Here is a 12,253-nt window from a genome sequence, read left to right as displayed (position 1 = left end):
TTATCTACATTCATAACAATGATTTGTGAAACAAAAAGCTTATTAGTAACGACTTTTTATGTTTTTATAGACAGAATGAAATGTACACCATCCATGTCTATAAGCCCTGGGCAGCTGGTCTGAGCACTATATTGTATTCTGAAGCATAGCATGGTAGACAATGAACCAACAAATAACCTGACTCAGTTCTGTCAAGTTTGTAGCCCCAAATGGGGCTCTTAGGAAGTCGAGAGTGAGTAGGTCTAATGTGACAGTGCATCATGTCTTTAGTAGGTGTAAGAACAATGAGATAAAATGGCATCCTTGCTCCATTCTCGTAGCCAAAGTGGTGCTACAACAGTCATAGGCCGAGGAGACAGAGCCTACAGTTGGCAAGAGGCCTTTGGGCTGCTGTTGGAGTTTATGATTCAGGTGTCCAAGGAGCACAGTGCTAAACCTCAGGACCTGTCCTGCATGGTAGCTTGAGGCCAGGAGGCGAATCCATGACAATCACTTCTTCAGAAAGAAGCCCAAACTTCCATATCTCAAGGGCACATAACTTCTGCCCATTTCTAGCTATTATTAGCTGACAGAGGTCTAATGGCATCTAATATAGTTGCAAAATGTTTACTATAACTATCCACAAATCTTCTACTAATTAGAGACCTTTAGTTATTTTGAAATACTTGGAAAAAAGTGAAGGTGATTCTAAATATTTGTTCAAAGTTAAATAAGTCAGTGAAAGAAGAACTCTTACATTATTTAAATATAATTCAATTTCAAATTTTCAAATGGTCTTAAAAATTATTTAGCCAGGTGAGGTGGCACATAACTTGTAACCAGTAATCCAAGCCACATGGTAGACTGAGGCAGAAGAACTGAAAGTTCAAGGCTAGCCTAAACAACTTAGTCAGACCCATCTCAAAATAAAAAGTAAAAGGGGCTGGGGATGTTGCTTAGTGGTATAGCACCAGGGTTCAATGCTCAGGATTGCAAAAAGAGAAAAAAGAATTTAATGGAAAGATTTAACACTCAGACGTGTTTTTAGATATGTTATGGTTTAGATATGAGGCATTCTCTAAGAGCTCATGTGTAAGACAGTACAAGAATATTCAGAGGTGAAATGATTAGATCACAAAAGGTATAATTTAATGAATGGATTAAACGACTGAAATGGATTTGCTGTGTTAACTGTAGGCAAGTAGGATGTGCCAAGGGGAAATAGGTCACTGGGAGCATGCTGATGGAGCTTATATTTTGTCCCTGGTGAGCAGAGCTCTCTGTCTGCTTCTCGGTTGCCATGTCTTGAGCTTCTTTCCTCTGCCACGTCCTTTTGACGTGATGTTCTGCCTCACCTCAGGTCCAAAGCAATGGAGTGGGCCACACATGGACTGAGACCTATGAAATTGTGAGCCAAAATAAAGTTTTCCTCTTCTATGTTCTAAAAGTATGTTTTTCTTTCCTGCACCTTCATGAAAATGGAGCATAATATCAAGCTTTTAAAGTTAAACTCCCACTGACTTTGAGAAACTGAACATATTGGGTTTGAAAAGAGGAATGAACAAAGATATTGTGGCACATCTCAGTGAGAAGGATGACCACTGGATGTACTTCATTATAATTGAATCAGTCTGATGTAACCATTATGCAAATGGAAGAAAGGAAGGAATAAATTTTTCAATACAAGGAGAAGCTTAGAATCTCTACATTCATTCAATGTTTGTCCATAGGTACCCTAAAGGTATTAAAATCTAAAGAATGACCTTCATCTTAAGCTCTAATTACAGCCTGATTTAAAACTCTTCTCACAATGTGATTTTCTAAAATGTGTACTTGGAGCATTTCATATTCTTGCATCTCCTAAATAAGATTTCTTAGCATTTCCATAGAAAATACACATTTTAATGAATCACCAAGGTCCTCTTCAATGTTGTTACTGAAGGAACGTCTGCCATGTGGAATGTTTCAAGTTTCCCCCAAGGAATTTTTGTTCCCTCAGTTATTTTGGGTAGTCTGAGAATAATAATGGAGACTCATTTTTCAGCAATAGTTGGGTTTTATATCATCTTTAGAAAAATATAAAGTGTAATTTATAAATGTAAAATAATCAGGGGAGCTCCAATTTTCCCCCCTTGCTTTTGGTGTTTCTTAGTTTACTTCCTCACTGAGCGTACCATCCATGACTTAATTGGAAATGACCCACAACACTTTTCATGTTCTAATCTTTCTCCTGAGCTTCATTTAGCCATATATATATATATATATATATATATATATATATATATATATATCCTCCTCCATACTTGTACTAGGATGCCATTTGTTCAAAACTGAATGTGTAATTATAGCAATATTTCCTATCTTTGTGAGTTCTCTCGGTATTAAGACTCTAATTTACCCAAACACCTAGAGCAATATGTTGGGAAATTTTATTGTCTATGTCAATCCTCTTTGTGAGACGTCCTGCTGAATCTTCTCTTACAATGTCTCCTGTTTGTTTCTTGGAATTACAATAGTACTCTAAATTACGCCCCGACTTCCTTAACAAGATTGCTAAAGTGCAAGAAATAAAATTAAGAATTAATAAATGGGATGTGTGGGGCTCTCTCTTGTCCAGTGAGGCAGTCCATGAAACAGGGTAGAGGAGAGTGTGGCTGCAGAGTCACTCACTATTCAAGACCTACAGAGACCACACAGGGAGCAGGTCTGATTTTATTGCAGTTACCATATATATATATATATATATATATATATATATATATATATATATACTCAGGCAGTAGTTACGCAGATTACAGGCAGCCACAAATACAATTTCTTGCTAACTGTTCTTGAAGTAACCAATCGAGGAGTGGGCCATGGAGGAAGCACTGGGACTGAACACATGGCCTCATGCCCAGGGCTATGCCTACAGGGTAAGTGGCCTGTAGCTCACATGCCTAGCTTGAGGGGAGTGGCCTGCCCCTCAGATGTCCTTAACATGCCATGTATGCAGTACTCCATTTACTTGTCCCCATAGGGATGGACTCAAACTAAAAAATTTCTTCTCAGAAAATAAATCACTGAGGTGAACGGAGAGCCCACATTTGGGGAGAAAATTTTTGCCATGTGCACATCAGATAGAGCAGTAATCTCCAGGATATATGAAGAACTCAAAAAACTTAACACCAAAAAAAAAAAACAAACAATCCAATCAACACATGGGCTAAGGAGCTAAACAGGCACTTCTCAGAAGATATACATTCAATTAACAAATATATGAAAAAATATCCAACATTTCTAGTAATTATACAAATGCAAATCAAAACTACTCTTAAGACTTTCATCTCATGCCAGTCAGAATGGCAATTACTTGAAATATAGACAACAATAAGTGTTGATGAGGATATGGGGGAAAAGTTACACTCCTGGTGGATATGGAATTGGTGCAACCACTCTGGAAAGCAGTATGGAGATTCCTTAGAAAACTTGGAATGAAGCTATCCCACTCCTTGGTTTATACCCAAAGGGCTTAAAATCAGCATACTATCGTAATGTAGCCACATCAATGTTTATAGCAGCTCAATTCACAACAGCTAAACTGTGGAAACAACCTAGATGCTCTTCAGTAGATGAATGGATAAAGAAACTGGTATATATACACAATGGAATATTACTCAAGATTAAAAGAGAATGAAATCATGGCATTTGCAGGTAAGTGGATGGAGTTGAAGAATATCATGCTAAGTGAAGTAAGCCAATCCCCCAAAACCAAAGGCTGAATGTTCTTTCTGATAATTGGATACTGATCCATAATGGGGGGCGAGGGTATTCACCAGAAAAATTAAGTAACTTTGATTGGGCAATGGGTGGGGGGGTGGGGGCAGGAACAATGGTGGATTGAGATGGATATCATTACCCTATATACATGTATGACTGCACATATGGTTTGATACTACATCATGAGCAACCAGAGAAATGAAAAGTTGTATTGCAATTGTGAACAATGAATCAAATTAATTCTGCTGTCATACAGACCTAATTAAAATTAATTAATTAATTAATTAATAAAAACACAAAGGGTTGTATGATGCCTTTTGTTTTTATTTTTGCTTCCTTAATGCTGGAGATTGAACCAGCAATAATCTACCACTGAACCACATCTCCTGCCCACCTTTATTTTTTATTTTGAGACAGTCTCATAAGTTGAGTTTGAGAACTTCCTCAGCCTTCTGAGTCACTGGCATTATGGGCATGTGACACCTTGCCTGGCTTCTTTCTTTTCTCCTCCTCTTCCTCCTTCTCCTTTCTTCTCTTCTTCTTTGTAAATCATCCATTGACTGCTATAATGGCCTCTGCAGCTTATCTAACCTTCGTCTCTCTAATACTAGTCATTCCTACAGGTGCCACCACATTAATCCTTATAAGTCAGGGCTGTGGTTACTTATGTTCTTTGCCAAAAATAAATAAATAAAGACCTAAGTGGCCTCCCGTAGGGAATAATCCTTCATTTGGTTATGCAGGAGCTTCCTACACTACACTGATCCAGGTTCTGATCTGAGACTATGCTGCAGTACTGTAAGAGAGATGTTGGGAGCTCAAGGAGAGGCTGTGCAAGTCATCAGGGTGACATTCAGGGAGCTGGAGACTGCAGTCTTTTACTGAACTCAGTAACTTGGATCCAGAGTGCCCCTAGATGACTTTTGTGAGTCCAACACTGGTCTTTATGTAAACATCTTACTGATATTTTCTTCTGCCCTGCATTCTAATCTAAAACTAAAAGCATTGGCTCTGTATAACCCTTTGCCAATGGGAAAAATATCTGTGTTGTATCCAGTTCAAGTTCCAAGAATAATAAAGAGATCTTCATTAATTCTTTCTTTAATTCTACACATAGAGCATTTACTGATGTGCCAGGTATTGTTCTAGGTGATATAGAAATAGCACTGAAGTAAATAGACAAAATCCCTGCCATTCGGGAGATTAGACTCTAACATATATAGGTGCATGTATTGGGGGAAGACTCAACAAGTAAAAAAATGAATGTATGGTGTTTCATCTAGTGATAGGTGAAGGGAAAATTCTATTTGGATATGGAAAAGTTTTTTTGTATTTCTTTTCTAGGGATGTGTCCTGTTTGGTGGGGAATCAAAATATATGCAAAATGGTATCCTACCAATGAGTTATTGTTTGGTAGATAATTTCTTTTAGTTCTGAAAACTAATCTGTAGAGAAAACACTGGAGAAACACTGGTCTTCTGATTTTCAATCAGGTCCCTAGGATTTCCAAACTCACAAAAACCCCTTGGGATACTTTGGCATCAGTAGATGATGCTATTTACCTAACCTCATAGGATAAAGAAGACATTAGGTAAAGCCACCATCAGAAATCATGATCTGTACCTTAGGGTGTTTCAGAGTTTGGGGTATGGAGTTTTGTGCTCTGGCTCTCTCTATTCATAATTTATAACAAACAAAAGCAATACCAAAAAAATGTGTATTTTCTGGTTTGTAAATTCATCAGAGCTACCTGCCATTCATAAGAATGGAGCAGAAGTGTTATCAAGAGGCTCTCCTGAAGACCTGACACAGAGGGTTGAGATCTGAATTGTACCCATCATGCTATTCTTCTAGACCTCATCTCTGGAAGCTGGTGAATGTTTGAAAAGTCTCATCTCCTCTCTGCTGAGCCCACCACTGACTTTGAGGTAGAGGTGGGAGGTGGATTATAAAGGCAGAAGTTTAGCTGAGATGAAGTAGTCATTGCCTTCTTGACCATTTTCCCTTCAGAAACTGCCTTAAAAAACTTTACAGATTCTCTAAAACTTATAAAATGGAGAAAAGACAGAGAAGGATGAAGGAAGGATTTAATTCATCTTCTATTCTGGATCTCCATCTCACTGTGTTGGGGCTGGGTGGAGAGAGCTGGCTTCTCCTTTTAATATTACTATTTCTCCTTTTCTCACAGACTCAGTCCAGGAAGGAATGGCCTCAGGCAATGGCTCCTCAGTGACCCAGTTTATCCTGCTGGGTTTAACACAGCAGCCAGAGCTCCAGCTGCCTCTCTGCCTCCTCTTCTTAGGAACCTACTTGGTCTCTGTAGTGGGGAACCTGGGCTTGATTGTTCTGATTGTTCTGAATCCTCACCTGCACACTTCCATGTACTACTTCCTCTTCAACCTTTCCTTCATTGATCTCTGCTACTCATCCGTCTTTACCCCCCGAATGCTGATGAGCTTTATAAATCAGAACATCATCTCTTATGCAGAGTGCATGGCTCAGCTCTTTTTCTTTGCTTTTTTTTTTTTTTTTTGTAATTGATGAGTGCTGTATTTTGACATCAATAGCCTATGATCAATATGTGGCCATTTGTAAGCCCCTGCTTTACAGGATCACCATGTCCCATCAGGTCTGTCTCTTGCCGATGGTGGGTGTGTATGTCATGGGGCTTATGGGTGCCATGGCCCACACTGTATGCATGATGAGACTCAGTTTCTGTGACAGCAACATCATCAATCACTACATGTGTGACATACCTCCTCTCCTGAAGCTCTCCTGCACAAGCACCTCCATCAATGAGCTGGTGGTTTTCATTGTGGTGGGTGTCAATGTTCTAGGGCCTAGCATTATCATCTTCATTTCTTACACCTTGATCCTGTCCAACATTTCCGGCATCCATTCCACAGAGGGTAGGTCCAAAGCATTCAGCACCTGCAGCTGTCATATTATTGCTGTTTCTCTTTTCTTTGGAGCATCAGCATTCATGTACCTTACACCATCTCCTACTGGGTCTCTGGATCAAGATAAAGTCTCCACAGTTTTTTATACCTTTGTGGGACCCATAATGAACCCTTTCATCTACAGTTTGAGGAACAAAGATGTCCATATTGCACTGAGAAAGACTTTGAAGAAAAGGATGCTTTCCTAAACAGAAACTGTGTTTGGTATAGATGCCAGATCTTCATTAGGGCAAATGAGATATGAATCATGGAGTGAATAATAGGAAATGGAAATAAAATGTAAATAATGTAATAATATAGATAATTGTTAACTACACAAATCAGTTCATTGGCTAAGGCAACATAAGGAAAAGAATGGTCAGTTTCTTCATTCTTTCTTTGAGAAGGGAGAGTAAGTCTGTCTTACATTCTCTAGGGTATTCTCAGAAACTATAAAGTGTTAAGTAGAATAAGGTTTCATGATAATAAATTAAGAAATGATAAGATGATGAGATCTGACTAGGACACATCTGGAATTCTTGACAATTGTGTCATGGAAATATTTGACTTTTGTGGACTTGGAGGCAGTCATTTATTCTTTCACTTTGGGTAATTAAGTGGCTTTTATTTTGGAGATTCCTTTGTTTCCACAATTGAGGGAATACTTGGGGGGTGCTCTTTTCAGGACATTTTCTCTTTTTGCTTCATTCTGAGAGGAATTAGGTAAGGGGAAGTCAAAGATGTTCTTGTGATCTTAGTTCCTAAATCACCATTTAGAGCCACCAGGATAAAGGGACTTCCATTGTGTTTGACCTCATGGAGTCCAAGAGAGGATTGTGTGTAGGAGGACATGCTATTTCTTCACTGGGAAGAAGTTTACTGCAAATGTTTATCAATAATCAGCTGCTTCGTGGATTTCACTATAAATCACTCAGGGAATCATTAACCTATTTCCAGGGTGGGTGTAAAATGAACATAGGCCTTCAAAATAGAGGAGGAAGAAGAAAGCTAAATCTTTTGTGTGGTTAATATCACAAGGAATTTTATTGTTCACCCATTCCTTTCCCTTACGAGATCCTAACACGTCAACCTCCTTTCCTAATTCTTTTCCCACATAATGTGTACATCTCCTAACACCTCTCTCCCTGTTCCTTTCTGTTTCTCCCAACTTCCTTTCTGTTCCTTCTTCTCAGATATCACTGTCTGTCAGTTATTGTACCATCTGTTCCTTCTGCCTGGAATGTCCCTGAGGCTCTTGTCACTGAGATCTCAGTTCACATGTGACCTCCTTAGTAGAGTCCATATTGATCACCTATTAAAATAGGTATACAGTTATTCTCTTCCCTTCTGAAGTAAGTACACAGTTATTCTCTCAAATGGTAAGATTGTGAGATTTTAACTAGGACACTTCTAGATCTTACCATTGAGATATTTTTGACTTTTCCTTGAATAATATTTACAGTCTTTATTCATTAGCAGTGAGATCTTTCCTATTAACATTTCACTCTCTTTTGTCTTCTGAGTTTACATGATATAACTGTAGCTTATTTAATAATTGGCAAACGTAAACTGAGCTTCTATTCTATTTTAGACATCAAAATATCAAGAATTTGTTGTTAGTGAGAAAATATAGTGGTGAAGAAGACAGAAAATTGTGTGTGGGGGGGGTGGGGAGGTGAGGGGGTGTGCATGAATATATCAGAAAAAACTATAGAAAGTTTTCAGTTAAGCTGATAATAAAGAGAATAACTGTGTATTTACTTTAATGGGTGGGGTCAGGATGGGCTCTACTAAGGAAGTAGCATGGGAGCTGAGATCTCAGGGACAAAAGGAAGACAGCCACATGGACATTCCAGGAAGAGGGAAGAGTTGATATAAAATCAAAGCGGCACTGACATCTAAGTATGAGCAATAGGAAAGAGGTTGGTGTGTCAGGGGTGTAATGGGAGAGGGGTAAACAATAGGATATATATGTATTATGTGGGCAAAGAATTAGGAGAGGAGGTTGAAGTATTAGCATCTCATAAGGGAAGAGTGGGTGTTTTGAAAGCACAAAAAATCCATGTGATATTAACCACACAAAAGATTTAGCTTTCTCTTCCTCCTCTATTTGGAAGGCCTGTTTTTGTTCATTTTATAACCACCCTGAAAATAAGTTAACAGTTCTGTCAGTGATTTGTAGTGAAATCCATGAAATAATATAGTCTAACATCAAACTCTCATGTCCTGCAGGAGAAATAATGGTTTCTTTTGCTAATTTTCTACACATACCAGAAGACGCATCAGAAGCTACAGCATCTCAACTGAAACAAGAATAGAAGGTGAAGCTCCCCTGATTTGGGGCTTTCATCCTCAGTACAAATGGCCCAACATGGAAAGAACACTGGAATGGGTACTACAGGATCTGCTCTTGGTTCCAGATTCCGCAAGTGTTGTGCTCTCTGTTCTCTCAGTTTTACTTTCTTCATGGCTAATATTAAAAGTGCTGTGGTGAGATTAAATAAAATGTTACATCATTACAAAGTGCTTAGTGTTCTAAAAATTATACTGAAGTGATTCTAAGAAGCACCTGTCTTTTCACATAACTTACCCAAAATCAATATTGTACCTTATACTCAAGGACATCTCATTGTTACTGATTTGCTGGCAAGGCTGATTTAGCTGTCATTGCTTGTGTCTGGCAAACGTGATCATATGTATCAATGTTGCTGTCACTGCAAGTGTGTCAGGAGCATTGTGCAGGGAGGTAGTTCATTGTCATTTAAGATTCTTTTAAGTATATATATATATATATATATATATATATATATATATACACACATAAATATATTATTTTATGTATATATGTACATATACAAATATATGTATATATACATGAGTTTAGTTATATAGTTTTTATAACTGTAACTTCACTATAAACTTAATGCAGCATTGAAGTATGTAGTTATCAAATACATTCAAGGATATGGTGAAAAGAGCAGTGGGTATAATTTTGTTATTGCATTTCATTTCATTTTCTATTTCATTTCTGCATTGGGGATTGAACACAGGGGTACTTCACACTGAACTATATTTCCAGAAGAACAAATTTGAAAATAACAGTTTGAAATACTGATCACAAGAGTACCCGTAACCTGGAATACTGTTATAGTACCACATGGTATGGTGAGAGATGTGTACTGAGTTTAAGGGAGGCACTGGTGTTACTCTTAGGACTTGCTGAAAATTAGGCTTGATTTGAATAAATATCCTTCTCAGGAATTTAAAGAGTGAGGGAAAGTAGTCTTTTTTAAATTTTTTCAATAATAGTGGAGAGCATAGTCCAATTTCACGTTTGTGAATTTGAGTTAATGAATACAATTATAAACAAAAGATCACAAGACTGCGGGTACCCCACCACTATGCCTCCAATTCTTTCAGTTCATAAACTCTCTTGTCTCTTTTTGAGTAATTCTTGTTCTTCCTGATTTAGGTGAACAATTTCACAAAGCCAGGTTATTTTCATCAGAGTTCTGAATATCCTTTTACAGTCCAATGGCATGATTTTAAAGTTATCAGAAACATGGATTTGCAGAATTATTCCATGAAACTTCTTAAAGACATGGTTTCCAGATAGTCAGTTCTGAAATTCATGTTAATTTAGGTAAAGCAACTTATCTATGGGCAAAATTTAAAATACCCATGGTTGATATCTGATGACTATTCAAAATTGACATTGAAATTTAGTTATTCCTGTAGAATCCAATAGTTTTATCATTAGAAATATGACTGATAACATATCAAGATGCCACAACACGAGACGAAATCAGTCAGGGTCACTCCAGGTGAATTGGGCTGGCACTAAATAATCACACAGACACAGAGACACAGAAAGTACCTTTTTCTTGGGGTTCAGTGACAACTTTGCTGCCCCAGCTCCCAAAAGGGAGGAAAGAGAAGCATGCAAAAAAATAGAGAGAGAGAGGGAGCACACCTGAAACCATCCTATTTATTGAGGGGAAGACATTTGAGAGAGTTCAACCCAAATAAGGCAAGGGATTGGGTTTCAGGAGATTGCTTGGTGATGTCTTGCAGTCAGCAGATTGACTGAAATCTTAGAAGGCCACACCCATCTCAGGTGCTATATGGGATCTAAGACAGAGCGAGGGAAAAGGACACATATGTCACACAGTCCAGTCAGAGCAGCAACGTCAGTCCAGTCCCCTCATGAGCTCAAATACTCGTAGCTCACACACAGACCGTGGCTAGCTCACCACATCAAGTTGCATCTGATTTTTAGGAATCTCATACATTTTTGGGACACATATTTATAATAAATTATATAAGCATAAGTCTAATATTTCTTCATAGTTCCATAGGCCTTTGGACAACCCAAATCTAGTTCTAGGTCAAAGAACTTAATTTTAGAATTTAATTTTTGGAAGCATGTTAAAAATATCAAGAAGATTAGGATACTTATTCTAGAATGATCTTGGTTATCTATTTAGTCAAAATGAAAAAAATTGTAAGAGCAAATTAGATTATTCAGTTTTACAAAAACACTTCTTTCAAGATTGAAAAAATTCACTTTTCTTAAGGAATCAGAACTTAATAAAAGATGGCACAAAAATTATCTTGCTAAAACAAAGAATCTTTCTGTCCTAGGTAAGTTACCTAAAAAATGAAAAAGAATTCAGTATTTTCTATTATGGATAAATAAATACACTTGGAAACCCTCATCATTTTTAATACAGAAGATTATATTTTAGATTTATATTAGTATATTTTTGATACAAAACTTAATCTATATATATAATGCCGTATGATTTTTGGCCAACTTGATGACACATAAAATTGCTTTAATAAGATTCATCTTCCAAAAACCTACAACTTGGAGCTGGAGTTGTGGCTCAGTGGTAGAACACTTGCCTAGCACGTGTGAGGCACTGGGTTTGATCCTCAGCACCACATAAAAGTAAATAAAATAAAGGTCTATTGACAAAAAAAAAATACTTACAACTTGCTCTAACTACAATTTGCTTAAACTTCATTTTATTCTATCTTTCTTTCTCTAATCATTTTGACTAAAACAGATTCTTTCTCAAACAAAAATTGCTTTTTTAAATTTTATTTTAATTCTTTAAAAAATAAATCTTCATACATATAATTTGATCAAATACACCTCCATTTACTCAAAAAGGAATTATTTCCCTTCTTAGTTTTAGTTTTATTTAACACATAAAATCCTTAGAAATTATGAATCAATGCCTTGTAAATGAACACAAATTTATAATTTCTAGAAAGATGTGCTTTTTCATTACATAAATCTTGAATGTGGAAATGCACCCAATATACTTCACAATTAAAAATCATATAAACAAAATATTAAAGAATATAAAGATTAAACTTATGTTCAATAATTGATAATTTAATATTTTAAATAAGGATCTGGGAGACTTTGTGTCCCAAGAGAAGTCTTCTACCCGCGGTCCTGTATTGAGCCACTGGAGCTAGAGAACACAGTGGGTTCAATCCAACAGCTAAGTCCAGAGAAAGTTCTTGGGAAGCAAGGACAGTCACTTTGGGCATTTGTTTGT

The 12,253-nt window shown here is 37.1% G+C and overlaps 2 pseudogenes; one reads left to right on the top strand and one right to left on the bottom strand.

Moving 5' to 3' along the window:
* Window positions 1–12,253, bottom strand: part of LOC124085164 (olfactory receptor 143-like) — a 54,721-nt pseudogene that overhangs the window by 30,379 nt on the left and 12,089 nt on the right.
* Window positions 5,944–6,886, top strand: LOC124085232 (olfactory receptor 8B3-like; annotated as a pseudogene).

This window comes from Marmota monax, unplaced genomic scaffold, assembly GCF_021218885.2.
Source record: "Marmota monax isolate L192 unplaced genomic scaffold, Marmota_monax_Labrador192_F-V1.1 WCK01_AAM20220418_F8-fsc00062, whole genome shotgun sequence".
NCBI classification, from domain to species: Eukaryota; Metazoa; Chordata; class Mammalia; order Rodentia; family Sciuridae; genus Marmota; species Marmota monax.
Note: the sequence above shows the minus strand (reverse complement) of the source record. Positions and strands in the feature narration are given on the sequence as shown.